Source organism: Ammospiza nelsoni, chromosome 9, assembly GCF_027579445.1.
Source record: "Ammospiza nelsoni isolate bAmmNel1 chromosome 9, bAmmNel1.pri, whole genome shotgun sequence".
Taxonomy (NCBI): Eukaryota; Metazoa; Chordata; class Aves; order Passeriformes; family Passerellidae; genus Ammospiza; species Ammospiza nelsoni.
In genome coordinates this window covers 19,937,839-19,955,619 of record NC_080641.1, presented here as the reverse complement: position 1 = coordinate 19,955,619, position 17,781 = coordinate 19,937,839, and positions in this window count along the sequence as shown.

Here is a 17,781-nt window from a genome sequence, read left to right as displayed (position 1 = left end):
AGTTTGAGAGAACCTGGACTCTACAAAGTGCAGGAGGGGATGAGCAGCTCAGCTGGACATGTCTCTTTTAACTGCTGAGAAAAAAGGACTAGCACATCAGAGAGAAGAAAAAGGAAGAGACAAGGGGAAAGCAATACTCATACCATCTAAATTTAGGCATCCAAACTTAGGTACCTGCCTATCTTCATCTGCTTGAGAGAGAACTGATGCTCTTAAATTTAGGGTCTTCAAATCTTACCTTAGTGCATTTATGAAATGGATGGTGGTAATGCCTCAGCTCCCATTCCCTCATGGGGGAAAGAAAGCAGAAAAGTCAGCTGAGAATGCTGACACAGTAGACTGGCTCTCCCTGGAGTAATTTGTAGTAGAGTGTGCACAAAACTGAAGGGGGCCCTGGCCCTGCACAGTGGGGAGTTTCTAAGCAATCTGACCCTATTATTCACTTATTTTGATGGCTACTACTTCACAAAATTTTTTCTTAACCTTATAAGAGTTAACACCAAAAGAATTCAAGTGAGTGGCAGTCTTTAGGGAAATCAAAACAATGCCCCTATGTTGAAATAAGGTCACACTCTAGTTCAAGAGTTTGCCTCTAAGTTTTCCATACTTACTGTTTATTTCTGCAATTGCATGTGAACACACAGTACTGTGGGTGGGGTTTAGCTTGATCTCACTGGGACAGCAGGTAATGCTGAACTGTCATTTCCAGTGAGCATTAAATATTGAAAACACAGACTCAGCCTCTCCTTTTGGCAAGTCTTAAGTTTCCATTGGAAGCAGATGGTATACAAGGTAGGGCTAGGCACCTAACTATAAAGACCTCTTGTTTCTCAACTGTGTATCTCTACCACCTGACAGCCAGCCCTCCTCTGATTAGAGTCAAAGGAAGTGGGTGTGCCTTCCATTAGCAAAGGCGGAAAGTAATATTGGTGCAGACTTTTCCTCTTGTCAACTTTCTTTTTGTGACTCTTCATCCTGAAAGCACTTCGCTGCACAGAAGGCGCTGTAGAACATGAGCTGTGGCATTTGTGGTGCTACAGAGGATTTGGGGAGGTGGGGGATGTGTGCGGGAAACACATATCTTCAGGTGGCTCTCATTTAGCATTCCTCATTTAGGCTCTCTGGTTTCAAAAAGCCAGGGAAAGCAGATGAGCCTCTGAGCAATGGATGGACATGTATGATAAAGTCATTCCCCCTGAGTTGCTTGCAGCTGTAGAGTAGAGCAAAGTGCAAGCTGGAGTTCTGAAGAAAATAGATAAACTTTGCTATGAGGATTGAATGTGTGGGTTAAACTCCTAGACTTGGTAAGGCTAATCAATCACAACAGTGCAGTAAGTGTGCCCCTGTACACTGCAGCTGTCCCCCTGTTTGTTGGCTATCCTGCTGTTAAGAGCTCCAAGAGCCCCTCTCCAACAACAGGCTGGAGCAGAAGCACAGGTTCTAAGGCAAAGTCCCTGCTGGGAAGTCAGTGCCCAGGACACTGCAGTAGTCTGTACTTTAAAGGCAAACTCTTCAGTACATTTTTGCACCCTGTGATACCTGTGGGAGCTGCATGCAAGGATCAGAGCACAAAGCCACTGGGGCTACTGGTACATCCTGCATCATCAAATCAGTTCCATTTCTGGACTTTTTACCTTCTTAAATTTCATGGTGTATGTAGCTGAATTGAACACTTAGTGGGGCAGCAGCAGCTTCCTGAGGAGTCCTATAATTAGGTTAGAATTAGTCATCACTACAGAGAGCTTGAAGGACTTTGGATACAGCTTTAATAAGCTGCAAACATTAGATCAGGATTTACATCATAAATCTTGCCTTTTTGTTCTACTCAAACAGGAATGTCTACAAATCAGGTGAATATAATTTACCAGTACAGTAGTTAAATAACAAAAAGGACCATAATTGGTAGTATTATCTGAGAAGCCACAGCAATCCTGCTTACAGCTGTCAGCTAAGATCTGACTCATCTAAGGTATTTTATAGCAACCATATGTTAGGCATGCCTATCTCACCTATTATGCAGAAAAATGATAACGTTTCCTAATCAGGATTTGCCACTAAGCAGGATTTTCCGTAAACACCTCAGTACTGCAAGTGCTATCCAGAGTCAGGGGAAAAGCTTTTGCAGACACTTCTGATTTGGTAATTTAATAAATAGAATAAATGGTTGCAAATCTGTGGCTAGTACTGATTTAGCAAGGCTGGCTGTACTTCAGAGTGTAGGTACATTACTTCAGCAGTTAAATGGTGAACATCACTTCAGCACAGAATTCATGAAGATAATTACTAACTTTTGCACTTCTTGTTCAAAAGTTTCAGATTGCAGACATGGTCTCAAAGCATGTGATCCATTAAAAACACTTTGCTGAGAAAGTGCAAGCAAAGTTGTATTGGTGTATTATTTTTACCTGCATAGCCAGAAAAGAGAAGGAGAATTCACATCAGTATGGAGAGAAATATTAAAAAATATTTTAAAAGAACTTTTAAAATACTATGGTCCTTTGATGACAATGTGGGTGGTTAAGCTAGAATAATAATTGCACTTTAAGAAAGGCAGACACTGTTGAAAACAGTTTGGCTGTTGATTTTTGAACAAGGTTTAGATCCTGTTCACTGTTACCTGCATAAGCCTACACCCTCTGCAGTTCAACTTGACTCCTTCTTGCATAAAGGCTGGTTAAATGTCCATCTAACTTAATTATTCCCAAGCAGTCTTGGGAATACAGGGGAGAAAGCTGCAATCCCAACATTTCCTTCTGCTCTCAAAAAGGCAGTAGTTTTACTGCTTAAAAGCTTTTTTGAGTACTGAAGAGTACTTTTTTTTTCTCAACTATGGGTTCTCAGTAAATTAAAAAAAAATAGATACTTTTGCTGTTTAAGATCCTTGGCTTAAAAAATTTCACAACTAGAAATGTAGTTAAAGTGTTTGTTCCTTATTAAGATAATTAAGAGAATTTGAAAACTTGAAAAATAAGTGATTTTACAGATACCACATTAGCCCTCTAGAGCTCTGGGTCACATATATGTCATCTCTGCTAAGTATTCATTTCTAAGATCCTCCCAAGCTCTGCTTTTTTGTTCTCTGAACATCTGATGCTTCTTGTTATTCTTGTATAACCACAGATGTGCCCTCTTCAAAAAACTCACAATCTCACAATGCTAAACTGACAAGCTGAGTGTCAAACCACACACCCCAAGCAGCCCTGAAGAGAAACAGAATCACGCTTGAAGCAAAACAGAATAAATCACACAAATTGTTTCCAAAGAATGAATCTGAAACATTGCAAACTGTGCACAGGCATTGTTTCCTAAGAATGCAAATGCCATTTTTATGCTCACTTACTCTATAAGCAGACAGTGTTCTCCGAAATAAGACATTTTTATTTCCTTGTTAAGTTTTCTCTCTCTTTGAGCTGAAGGGAGCTTTGCTGTGGGAACGAGCTGGGTCTCCTTTGTGCCGAAAAGCAGCATGGGTGTGCTGGCTGAGTAACTCGGGGCGAGCGAGGCCACTGCCCTGGGAGCGTTTGTGCGGTTTGTGCAGCGCGCCCGAGAGCCCTGCTGGAGCACCCGAGAGCTGCCTCCTGCCCCAGAGCCCTGCTGGAGCACCCGAGAGCTGCCTCCTGCCCCAGAGCCCTGCTGGAGCACCCGAGAGCTGCCTCCTGCCCCAGAGCCCTGCTGGAGCACCCGAGAGCTGCCTCCTGCCCCAGAGCCCTGCTGGAGCACCCGAGAGCTGCCTCCTGCCCCAGAGCCCTGCTGGAGCACCCGAGAGCTGCCTCCTGCCCCAGTCCCGCAGGGCCCAGAGGCGCTCCGGGCACAGCGCACTGGAGCCGTTTGTCCGGCTCTCCGTGGCCAGGCTGTAGCAGGACCCACAACTCTTTCAGCTGCAGTGCCTCTGCAAGCCGTCCCTTCTCCCACGATGTGGGACGAGATGAAGTCTGCAATGCTGTAGTGCTAAGGCATCAAATACCTATAATTTGCCTTGGCAGTAATGCCATAACTGATCTAAAAGGTTTTATGATACTGTCCTGCAAAGAATGAAGGGATCATTTTCACGCTCAAATACTCAAGACCTGCTCGCTGTTTTCTTGAACTGTCGAGCCACACTTCACACTTTACAGCATGTTATCTCCTCCCTACAGTTCAAAATTTGTCACAGCATTAAAAAAAAAAGTTAAAGTGTAGATACAAACACATACCTCCCTGCCTTGAAGGCTCTGTCAGTATCTAACTATAAGTAGTGCTGTTGTCTAGACTTCACTCAAAGAAGGTCTCTTTTTTCTAATCTGGTGATTCGAAGGTGAAACACTGACCTCCAGTTCTGATACTTGACTGATCTGTAGGAGTAAAGCTGGATTCTGGGTTACATCATTTATATCTTAAGGGTTTGAGTCAAAAGTTGGATTTCTTTTTTTTTCCTAGTTCATCTCTATCTGATAACCTTGAATACAAGATAGATGATGCCTGAAGCAAAGCTGATAAAGTCACCAGTGCTAAGAAGCATGAGGGAGGGGGGAATGGAAGCACAAGAGCATAGATACATATCTTCACATCCTTATTTCCTTTACAAATGGAGGAAGGAAGTTCCCTGCAGGTTAGCCAAAGAGTATCCGCTCTTACCATCTAAGTACAATTTCTAAGAGCCACAGGCTCTTAAAAATACTGAATTCAGAACTCCACAGATAATACTCCATAAATAATACTCTGTACTTTTTGCTTCTGAAAAACTTCAACTAAAAATTCACAACTGGGTATAAAGCCAGAATTATGGACAATTTTCATATCTCTACTCTGTTTCTGTCCCCTCTTCTTCCAAATCTTTCCTGTTCTTCCCATCCCAGCGCATGGCCATTCCTTTCTGCCGTACCACTTCACCAATTCCAACAGTTAGCACTCATCCTCCTGCCTGCTCTGCATGTGTTGCTGTAAAGATCCCACCCAACTTCCCCAGCAGGAGACCCCTGGGCTTCCCACCGCTCCTGCTGCTCCCTGCGCCCAGCAAGGGATGGCTCTGTCCGGCCGAGCGCCTCCCACCTCCTGTGGGCACAGGGACTCGCTGTGGGGAGCCTGTTGCAGGGCTCATCCCCCAGCACAGGACAGCAAACGGCCCCACTGTCCCCCTGCTCCTCCAAAGTGTGCCCTTGGTTTGGTGCCCCTGCCCACAGGCGCTGCCCTGCAGCTGGAAGGGCCCCATGGGCCACATGAGCTGTGACAGGCAAAAATACTCATATACAGAGTCATACAAAAGCACCTATAGATTATTATGAAAGCTGCTCTAAAACAGGCATGAATCACCCAACAGCTACAGCAGTACTCCTGTGCAGAGATGATTAAGAATTTTTATGCAACTTCTTTAATCAGAAGCGGCATACTTGGTTGAAAATGAAACCTCTGCAGGAAAAGGTTGGTTTTGATTAATTTCTCAACTTGAAAAAGTGTCCAAATTGTCAGTGTGTTTCATTTTGACATTTCTAAACATAGAAGGAAGGAAGGAAGGAAGGAAGGAAGGAAGGAAGGAAGGAAGGAAGGAAGGAAGGAAGGAAGGAAGGAAGGAAGGAAGGAAGGAAGGAAGGAAGGAAGGAAGGAAGGAAGGAAGGAAGGAAGGAAGGAAGGAAGGAAGGAAGGAAGGAAGGAAGGAAGGAAGGAAGGAAGGAAGGAAGGAAGGAAGGAAGGAAGGAAGGAAGGAAGGAAGGAAGGAAGGAAGGAAGGAAGGAAGGAAGGAAGGAAGGAAGGAAGGAAGGAAGGAAGGAAGGAAGGAAGGAAGGAAGGAAGGAAGGAAGGAAGGAAGGAAGGAAGGAAGGAAGGAAAGAAAGAAAGAAAGAAAGAAAGAAAGAAAGAAAGAAAGAAAGAAAGAAAGAAAGAAAGAAAGAAAGAAAGAAAGAAAGAAAGAAAGAAAGAAAGAAAGAAAGAAAGAAAGAAAGAAAGAAAGAAAGAAAGAAAGAAAGAAAGAAAGAAAGAAAGAAAGAAAGAAAGAAAGAAAGAAAGAAAGAAAGAAAGAAAGAAAGAAAGAAAGAAAGAAAGAAAGAAAGAAAGAAAAGAAAAAAAAAGAAGAAAATCAAGTTTCAAGTCATTTTTCATTTTAAGATGGGTTAAATTTCATTATGTGATGAACTGGTGCAGTAACTGCATTGTTCAGAATTTCTTGCTCTATAAGAATCCCCATATAACAGCCCCTGTATCTCTATAGGCTGTTACCTATTAAGGTCATTACCTTTCATAATACAACCTCTGGGAAAATTTTTTTACTAAAAAAAGAGATGCATTCCTACTTTTAATTAATTGTTCTAAGAAATTGTTTCGTTTCAGAACTTTTACCAGGATTACAAATTCACCACTGAAGATGGATCAAACTGATCAGTGACTTCACAGGATCATGCTTATTTTTATTTGCTGATTTTTTTTGTTTGAGCTAATGGTCCCCTTGTGGAATGTTTACATGCATTGAGGTGTTTACATGCATCTTTACCATTAGCAGTCTCCTTTAGAATGATTATCAATTGGAAGTTTGATCATCAATTGCAAAGCATTTTTCAAAGATGCTAAACCCCTTTTCACAGAAAAAGAAAGTGAAAGGGCAGTGGAGTGACTCATCCAGGCACACAGACTATGTCACCTGCAGAGCCAGAAATACACTCTGAGCTCCTGGTATCCACACTCATGGCCAGGGCATTAACACAGCTTGTACCAAAACTGATGGCAGGCATCCCACCACGTTGCAAAGGAACATCCCCTTCTGGTGGAACATGCATTTGAAATTCAAAATACATTGCTTGCTTTTTGGCAATACATGCTGTAATGCCTCCCTTACTCTTTTGCCTAACTCTACACAGAGCTGAAGAAAAATAAAAGTCCATTGATCATATTTTTCCATATCAGTTGCTTTGCATTGATGTTGCTGATACTGTAAACTTGGCTGCATACCAAACAGAAACGTTACAGCTGAACTGGGTCAGATTTTCATAAGTAATCACCACCAGATTTGGGTCATATCTGTAGATACAGCCACTGCAGCCTTTAGACTCAGTTCTGAACATGGTTAAGTATGTTGAGGCCAACCACTTTGGAATAAGAGACTAAAGCAGACCATTTGCTCTGGCCTCAAAAGAGAACTGAGGAAGAGCTGAGCTCTTTGAGGAATCTGGGTAACTCCATCCATCTTCTCTATTTATAACTATTCTCCCATTGAAGAAGACAAGGCTACAGATGTAAGGGGAGCTGATGGCTGGGACAGAGTTACACCTCAGAAGTTTGAGTGTTTGAGACCTTCTAGTTCAAAGCTGCTTATTGAGGCCACCTAACAGTAAATGGCTCTTGGGGAAAAGATAATGTGGCCACTTAGGGAAAATGGACTGCTCTAGGCTATACAAGAAAGAAAGCAGGATGGGCTAGACCAAATAATGTTACTTTTTAAGAGTCTTGAAAAATCAAAGTGTGTTTGAAAGCAGCAGTGAACTTCAGTATGTTTGTAGTATTAAAAGGTAAAAGAGGTTATTAGGGTCCAAGGAAACCTAAGCCACATGGTTAACTACTAGTACAATCCAATAGTTCTGGTTATTAGGAATGTCAAAGCAAGAAATAAATGCATGGGGATTTGGCATGGGGGGAAGCTGTTATTACAAACTAGTAAGATTGCAAATCCTGAGTTTCTTCTACCAGGCATTATTACAAAAAAATTAATTTTTTGTAATAAAAAAACCCATTAGGGAGAACAAAAATAACAAGGATGCACATTAAATGTATGGAAAACCAGCTTGAATGACTGAATCTCAGAGTGGAATCCAGTAGTGAATGGGGCTGACTATGAGCAAAGATTGTAAATAGTAGTTTTTGACTCATGGTGGGTTGGTTTTGGGCAGCTGTTGGAGGTATATTTTTTTCATCCAGGCCATCTGTGTAGAGGCACTTTTTCATGCAATGAATTCCATCAGCACAACAGGTGAGGTACCTGCAGTGTGTCTGTGACAGTAAACCTACAGCTGGTACTGAACTTGCCTGGGATTAACTCCTGTTCAGAGAGGGGTAAGGAAGGGCCAGCACCAGGTGCCGTGTGGAAACTTCAGCAGAGGTTTAGTGAAGAAAAGCAGGATGTCAGCAGAGGTTTGACACAGGAGGGACATGAGCTCACAGTGAGAGAAAGGGTGTGGGGAAGAAGCTGTCATGTTAAAAATCTGTGCCAGTAGAATTGGCAGATAACATTAGAGCACGTGGAGCCAGAGGGTGATAAGGAGGGTAGGTCAGTGTTACAGAGTGATCTGATTCACACAGTCACAAAATGTGTTTCAATACAACCAAATGCAAGAGAACCCATCTGGGAGAAAAGAAAAATCTCTGTGTCAGGGTGAGAACCTGGCTCTGAAAGCAATTATGGGTACAAGGTATGAAGTTCAGGCTGGATAGCTGAATGCTCAGCACAAAAGTGTAACTATATGTTTAGCATCTGAATCTATGTATCAATATTATGTACTGCTTATCAGTGTGCAGACATTTCTTTAAGTACAGTAGTAATTACAAATAGGAGAACCACCACAAAATCTGCACAAGCATCACAGACCTGTGAAACCATTGCAGACCCAAACCATGTTGCAGATGGTGAAACACAGCATTGTGTGGGAGTTAACTATTTCCACATTAACGTTATTCAATCACAGTGGCCCATTTTCACACAGCTTGCTCAATTTCAGAAAGTTTGCACAAAGGTTAAGGTTTGACATTTCAAGACAGAATGGCTTAGTCTTCTATCCTCTAGTGAGAACTACAATAAATAATCAATGATAGAAGAGAAACAGACTCTTACTGCATCCCTTTCCAGGGTGGAAGCACTGAAAACATGATTTTTTGACACAAATGCTTTTTCTGAGGTCTTCATTACCAGGATTTCCAGTAAAATAGCCATAGGCAAGAAAGCACTTAATCTGACTGTTACATTAGGCTGCCTGAAACCCTATGTAGGTGCAATTCTGAGTGAAGCCACAAGAAAATGTCCTTACACTTCTAAATGCAGTAACAGAATTATATTTCCATCAATATGGAAGGTTATCATGAGGTCCTACTTAAGGGGTAGTCCTGTCGTGTGTTAAAATCAGGTTTTTTATAAGCAGTGTGATTTCTGTTAGTTTATGCAAAGCATGCCTCTAAGAATGAAACAGATTGAGATGGGGCACAACATCCTGTCACAGCAGCATAATTCATGACTGCACTCAGAAATCACTTTTCTCTGTAGATTTAGGTATTAGTTCAGAAATTACTTCTAGAAAGCAATACTCTCTCTCAACCACTCAGTTCTCCATATCTCTAATTAAGTGTTTAGGAATTACTGCTGCACATCTGTTATTTCTGGAGTAGTGGGTAAATACAGCGCAGTATTTTCAGTGTTATTACCATTACTGTATCTATAGGTGTTGGCCCACTTCTTGAATCAGAGCCTGCCCTTTGAACTGTGGCACTTGGTGTTTTGAGGCTGTGGGAGGAGGAGGACTCTGGAGGTTGCCTGACTGCTCTCACCTGGATGCAAGGAACCAAAGGGCATTAAGGGAATTTGGCTGCATAGCCCTTGAAAGTCTCCACCAACCTGAACTGTGTGTTCACAGCTTGCAGTAGGAGATGCATGTTGGCCACAGGTAAAACTCCAATACTAAACCCAAGATGTTTGCTACAGGCTTAATCTCAATGTCCCAGAGCAATGAAAGGGCAGGAGAGGTACCAAACTGATAGCCATCACCAACATGGCAGGAGTCAAAAGACCTCTGGTCTGTGTGCCAGTCCCAAGTGAGTAGCTGGAGCTGGCTGCACAGCAATTCCCTGGCACACAGCTGAGCCACTGCTTTGCTCAAGCAAACACAGTGATGTCACCCAGACACCACTCACAGGCAGGCAGGTACAAGCACGAGGTAGAGGGAATTGGCAGGGCCATTAAGGAATGTCCATATTCCCTTGTTTGCCCAGGTATAGGTCTCATTTCCTTGTCACACACCTTGAGGTGAAGAGACAAAAGTGCCCATCTCAGAACAGCAGCTTGAGAGGGATGAACTCTTTCAGGTGCTTCTTGCTCCCTTGGGAAAAAGCAATTTTGCAGGTACCCAGCAAATAGAAGTGTGGGAAAGGGAAGATGTCCCACCCAAGGTGCCATGAGAGGGAACTGCAGCTTCCTAAGGAGGAGGGCACAGAGCAAGAGTGACATTTGCCCAACATCTCGTTCTCAAAGATGGCTGAACCACAGTGACTGTCTGTAAACCCAAGCAAACAGCAACATAACAGGTCAGGCACTGACATAAGAGACTTCAACCTATTTTGTTGACAGTTACAGGCAAATGAAGGCAGGGACCACAGCATCAACTCTTACACAACATTTAAACACAGTGTTTCCTATATGCTCATAACATACAGCAATCACCATGAACAAGTTCTCTTTGCTCATAATGACTGCTAAGTCGCCCAAAATCTAAAAAAAAAAAAAAAGCACTAAGCAATTCTGCTTTTTAAATGCAACAAAAAGATCAAAAAAGAGGAATTTGAAATAAATACTTGCTACAAAATAGGAGAGGACTTGTCAAACCCTGCTCTGTGTGTTCTGCTAGTTGGAGCAACCCACACCTTAAACCACAGAGCAGTCAGGCAGGGTGTAATCCCATTGCAAGGAGGCTTCTGTCACACAATAACCTCCCCTCTCCCCTAAGGCTGGGTTCTAACCAGGAATGTGTTCATCCTTCACCCCTGGTTTCTGAGGATTTACTGTTTTGATACAGCACTGGATATGTCACTTCCAGTTTAATGCAATGAATTTCAGGCTGACCACAATCAGGTGTGCAGCTACCCAGCATGAGTTCTTTCTCCAGGAAGTTTTAAGAGTAGCCCTTAGTGTTATGTTAGTCCTGGCCTCGAGGAAGAACAAAGTGAAAAACAGATGCTACCATAAGCACAAAGACCAAATGTGCTGAGCCACACAGAAGTGCAGTGAAGTACTGAAGGTAAGAGTAACACCCACTGACCCGGCCTCTCCAGCAGCCAGCAGTGACCAGGAAATGACCCTTTCCCCCAGCAGACTGATCATTGCCAAGTTTAGTCTGCAGAGACACTCCACCAGCAGCAGTGAGACTCTTGCAGTACTAACTAGATGCAATCCACATATCATTGACTGAATTACAGAGCTGCAAATATGTTCAGTTCTGTTTAGAGCACAGACCACTCAGATTTACACTAAATATGATATATTAAATGTAGGTCATCCTGCAGTCAGGTTCCTGTTCTTTAATTTCAGTTAGAGTAAGACAAATCTGTCACATGTGAGTCAGCTTCTAAATGCTTTTGGAGCAGTGGGAGTTAGCTTCTACACAGAACCATGTAAATACCAAAAAAGAAACTGAAGATTTGACCTTTGTTTACCCAAGCGAGTCTCAACTGACCAAAAGGCATGTCAGATTTTAATAGCATTTCTAGGATTGATTCAGCTCTGACAGGCCAACTTCCACATCTTGATGGCAAGTACAGCACATCAGTCAGCAGGAAGCCTACACAGAGACTGCAGAGGCACCAGGAACCCACAAGTTACACAAAATAAACACTTTGGTGCAAAAATCTGAAACAGGAGCTGAGCCAGCATGACAGAATGCACTGATTTATTCACCGCCTTCACTCTAGTGAGGTGCCCTCCTGCAAACGTCCCCATTGCATCTGGCTCTCCCAGGGGAATGCCCAGAGGGCTGGGGAAGGTGCATGAGCAGTGCCAGTCCTGCAGCAGCACCAGTGATGAGTCAAGCCCTGTCTGCATGAGCGCATGGGGGCCAGTCATCAAGGGGGCTATCTGAAACTGGCCATGAGCACCATCACCACAGGAGCAGTGCTGGCAAGGCTCCCCATCACAAAGCTCTGTGTCCCTTTGCTCACACGTAAGCCCAAGACAAATCCTCAGCCAGGGCACTGTTACCTTTAGCCAGTCACAGCTTCACGACCGTCTTTGTAATACCTTGGGCAAATATTGACTCGGATCCAACAGACTGAAAATATTTGGTTTGCACCAGATGTGGTGCGTATGTATCTTTGAAACATTAGCTAAAGGAGTGATTTGGGAAAATAAAAATTGTAGGTGGATGTGTTTACTTTGCAAGGTTGTTCTCAATGTGCCCAGATGCCAGAAGTGCGCGTGGAGGGTTCACCCACAGGAAGAAAGGCAGCTGTAAGTGCCGCGATGCACAGTCAGACTGGGCGTGCACGTGCATCCCTGCGCCTGCAGCTCACCACATGATAGAGCAAGGGCTGAGGATCGCTGCTGAGACGTTAACGGGTCCATGGATTCCTGCTCTGAAGACAACCAGAGGAGGTCTGTTAGCTAGAGAACAATTACTGAGCTCATTGCTTCAGGACACAGCCTCCAAAGTTCTTGGCATGTAGTGTTGGGGCTGCTTTCTGCAAGAACTTGAGCACCATTTCCGTGGCCCACAGCTGACAGCAGCTTTGGAAATGCAGACACTGTTCCAAGGGAAGAAGGGAAGGTAACTGCCCACTCCTCTCCCACTTCTCGTTCTCTAGCTAATTCGAAATTAGAGTTCCAGTAAAAAACACGCATCAAAAACACTCATCCAAGCAGAGAAACACCTTTTGTTAGAAGGCTAAAAGCAAAAGAAAGGTAGTTTGATTTGTTTAAATACCTTCAGTTTTCAATTCTTAGGTCCCTCTCTGCCCCATCTGTCAATTCCTCGTGTGCATCTACTCTCTCCTGCTAAATATCATTGGTCAGGTGCAGCTTTGGCACTCACAGAGCTTCCTAATGGAAACTGGGGGAGGGAGGGAGGGAGGGAGGGAAAGCACTTCAGCACCATCCAGTAACCTATGGCTATTCCTTCTATCCATTATTTTCATTTTGGGAATTGATGTGCATTCATTTTGGGGGCCCTTCAGAAGGAACAGGAGTTCTTGGAAGTAACAAATTTTCAGAAGAAAAAGAGGTTTCTTTTTTTGGTATTTACCAAAGTATAGAAGAAAAGAAAAACCACAGAATTTTGTTCAGTACATTTGCAGGAATAACAGTATATTTGCAGGGAAAACATTAGTGAAATATTTGTTTGCTGGACCACTCAGGGCCACACTCAATTGGTAGAATTTTGTACAGAACAGAATTATTCTTTTGGGGCTGGAAATTCATAGTAATGCCCTTTAAGCACCTCTCTTAAAATAATTGAATCAGGAGCACATCCCAAACAGCACTTGAGAAATACAAGAGTAACATTTTGCTGAGTCTTTTTCTACAAGTGAATCTTTTCATCAGATACACAACACCTGACACCTGGCGCTCTTATACCCTCTGAACAGTCAACAGATTTTGCCCAGAGCAAGAAAAACCAGCAAGCCACATACTGATCCACATATACACCCACCTCTAATGCATTGCCTCCCAACCCCACTGGAAATTCAGGGGTGTTGGAACTTTCCTGGTCACTAAGGACCACTACAGCACCCAACCCATCCTTCCAGACAGCTTACCTACAGGCTTACTGTGAATCTCTGCAGAAAACTAACCCTGAAAACTACTTAGTCAGTCACTAAGCTTTTCATGAGCAATTCATCTGATAACACTGAGCTGCAGGAACATTGCACCTCCCAAAAGGGGAGTTACAAATGGTTTCAACATCATGATCAGTTAAACCAGCACTAGGAAAGAGATGAATCTTTAGCCATATGTTTCCTTGAAAATTTTCCAAGTCCATTACCAGAGGCCAAGACACTTCACAGTAACACACCACAGTTTAGGAACTAAGGTTATTTTAAAGGAGCCCTAGAAAGACACTTCTCTGTACTCATGGTAAGGTAGTTAAGCTCAGGCCTCAGTGTCACAACAGCATGTAAAGCCTCCTAATGCAGCAGTAAATCTAGAAAGGCCATTTGAGGTTTCTCCCTGCTAGGGAACTCTAGACATGTTACAGTCAATATGCCTCATACCCGGAGGCTTGTGAGCCATCATCCCCACCATGCACTGCCAGGGACAGGAGCTCCCTCCCCAGCTAAGGACTGACAGTCCAGCATGCTCAGCTCTGCGTGTCTCAGTGAGTTCAGCCTGGGTTTCCCTCCTCCAGGCTGCAGCATGCTTTTGAGTACTCCATCTCCCAAGGAATATTCAGCTTATAACCCCCCTTTGAGGGTTTCCTGTGGAGGAATCAAATCTGTCCAGCACCACCTCATGGATCTTTAGCCTGACCTTTCTGCCCAGAGCCTGGATGTGCCAGAGGCACTTGCTGCACACACATTTTTTCTCAGTATTGTGGTGGAGTTTCCTCTACCTCTTTGGCAACCACTGTTACAACATAAACCTGAGCACCACTGTTAGCAAGACGTGCAATTACCCTATTTTAAATTTCTCTTTCAAGTTCATAGGACTGCTAGGAGTCCCTAGCCAGGTCTCTGTATGCCACGGCAGGTGGACTTAAACACAATCTCCTCTGGCCCATGATTTTTTTACTGATGGCATCTTCCCTGTTCCCTCTGGCTCCTCTGCCCTGGCCAGCCTTTACACATAGGGCAGTTTAGTTTATCTCTGTCTAACAGAAGTGAGTTTCAGTCCTCAGGGCATCATATAAAATTAAGTCAGATTGTCAGTCCCATGAACAAGGCTTTGTGAGAGCTAACAATGAAAACCTGCTAATCAACAGATAAGGAATTGGGCTCATTTACACTTGTTTAAGCTGACAAATTATTTTGTTGTATTGTGGAAAACATAAAACTTCTCAGAAGCATGTCTGGCCAGCTGTGGTGTCAAGGTGATCAGAGATTTTATCACGTCCCTGGCTACTGTGGGCTGTGGTAAAAGGGCACTTTAGCTCCTTTATCCCATAAACCCGAATTCAGTTTCCAGCCTTTTTTTGTCAATATACCTAAGAGCAGCTTGCTGGAATAAAGGGATTGAAGAAATAGGAAACAGAGCACCTAAACCACGGGCCAGGAGCAGGACAGCACCATCACAGGGCTGTGTTTGCCATGCACTGACCTGCCTGGGGGCCCACAGGCAGGAGCCAGCTCTTGGCAAGGCTGAGTGCCACCAGCTCTCACACGTGGGTGACACTCCCCTCCTCACAGCATGGGGGCCAGCAAAATGCACAGCCCTGAGTCACCCCCAGCAGCAGCAGAGAACAGGCACAGCAATGCCTGCAGCCCAGCCAGAGGGAGAGGAGAAGCAGCATTTTGGGAAGAAAGCAAGGCCTGCTATTTTTTGGTTTCTACGTTGGTGAGGAAAATTAAGCACAAGGAAACAATTTTTTGTCATTGTTGACAGGCTTTTTTACCCTTTTTGCCCTCCCTGCAAAACAAAGCCCACCAGAGCTTCAGGACTGCCAGGTCTCTGGCCAAGAGGCACTGGTACCACCATTGGAGACTGATTCACATGCCAGTACTTGTGCTCTCAGGGAGCTTCAGTGATTGTCAGCTGAATTCCCCCCACACAGCTAACAGGAAGGGGGACTGGAGAGAGGGCAATAACATAAACCCAGGAGACTCTCACCAGCAGTACCAACAGACACCATCGCTGTTACACATGCTGCACATCCAGTCGTGCTCTTAACTGCAGCATTTCCCCGATTCAGATGAACAGTGGCAGAACCCAACCCAGCCGGTGCAGTTGTCTTTTTGTGTTGCTCTTTACTGTATGGGACCCATAGGATCCAACAGTTTCTGGATGAGAACCACACCTCCTTATACTTGCATTTGTAGAGAGCATCTTGGCCCTCCAGCCACTACTGGGATCTAAAAACCAGGAGTCCTTAACCTTGCCAAAGCATCAATATCAAGGCTGTGGTGGCCTTCTCCAATATAGAGATGTTCGCAGAAAAAATTGCTCAAACATGAGATTTCAGCAACCGAACATGCAGAGGAACAAAACCGACATCCAAATGGCAAGTGGAAAGAGCCACAGTTAAAAACTAAACCACAGCAGTCTCAGAAGAGAGAAGTAACAGTCAAGCATCTCCCCTTCTGCAATTATTTGGTGCCTAGCAGTTTGAGGCACTTCACACTTAAGCAGGCACATGCTCTGCCACGGCCCCGTGTTTTCCTGGAGTATGGTGAGTGATGTGAAAGGTTTCAGACAGACGTATTTAGAATTTAGGGAAAAATAAGAGAGGACAGAGTTCACCCCACTTGCATAAAACTCCTTCCTCCCATAAATGCAACCGTTCTTTTCCATCCCTGCAAGGGTCTGTGACGCAACTTGGGTTGGGGAAACTGGGAAGGAAGCACCCGCTGGAAGATCACCCCCCTCGCCTGGGATGAAGGGAGAGGTGGCAAACGGCCTCACCACCTCAACTGGCCACAGAAATCAATCCAAAGATTGCCAAATGCCTATAGGGAACAACAGCAGTGAGCCCTGCCAGAGCCAGGTCCAGCTGACAAATGGGCAGGGAGAGAGCGAGGCTACCTGGCTTAGTAAAGGAGCTGACAAGCAAAACACCTCAGCCATGGTGGAAATATCACACAGGAAGGAGACTCTTCTCAATTGCCATTAATGTTAATTTAAGCTACTGAAAACACAAATAATTCCAAAACCAACTGACAGCAGATATATGGAGTACACAGCAGAGCTCAGCAAAGGTCAGGCCCCTGCAGCACAAAGCCCAGCACAAGCACACAGGAAGACCCAGCTCTTTGCTCTCAGAGCTCGAGGTGACAGCACCCTGACTCACACTCACTATTACTCACTGTGAGCAAGAGCATCCTGGTCCAGAAGGTCCGAGCTCCCTGACTGCAGGTTTGCAATAAGGGATGTTTACCTGCAATCATCATTCCTGCAGCACCTCAAAGAGTTAGAACAGCTACATAAAAAGGATCAAGACTATTTTTCATCCATTTCCTTTCTGGGTCTCACCCTCCTGCCTGCCTGTCCATGTTGCTGTGTTTCAGGGAGGCAAAGGGCAACAGCAGAGGCAGAGCTGATAGTCTGTGAAATTGGGAATTTAGCAGGTATAACAGGCAACATAAGATCCCTTGTCTTAAATAAGTTAAAGTTAATTGCTAGGAGTCCTTGGAAGCAATTTAGACTAAAGTAATGTCTATTCTTTTCTGGCTGACCACATAGTATATTGTGGCTCTTCAACACTTAAACTTTCCTATACAAAATAGTAAAAAAAATTGGGAGTTAGCTTCTTGTTTTTTTGCAATGATACCTCTTTTTCCCCTTTGAATTCACCCCTTGAGTGTATCAGTGAGCTTTGGAAATGTATTATTCATAGGGAGAAAAAAAAGTGTAAAACATAAGTTATGTATCATAATGAACTGTCTGCCACCTCAGAGGGTTACAGTTTCCCTTTAATGCCAGCTGGCCCTATTACAGTACCTAAATCAATGGAATATCTTGGCCATTTTCAACACCTGCAGCGCTGCACTCCTGCCAGCCAGCGCCAGCGCGGTGGCGGAGCCGCCACCTCTGAGCCGGGTGCCACAGAGGGAGCTGGCAGCAGCAGCCAGCAGCTGAGCTGCCTTCTGGGCTGCCTGAGCAGAGGAGCCCAGCACTGCTGCAGCAACTGCCAGTGCCTTGGGAAGCTGAGCCTGAGTGAGCTGGGGTGGATGCACCCCATGCACTGTGGTATCCAGCTGGCTGGGGGATCCCACGTGTGTCAAAAAGTTGCTTCACAGTATTAAAAGAAAATCATTTCAATACCTGTTACATTATTTTCCTTCTATGTTTGCCTTATTCAATATTCTTTTGTCATGTCATCTCTACTAAAAAAAAAAACAAAAAACAAAAATGCAGATGAGAAGCAGCATGTTGGAACAAGCACATAAAAGTGGTTTGCTTTCAACTTATTTGAAAGC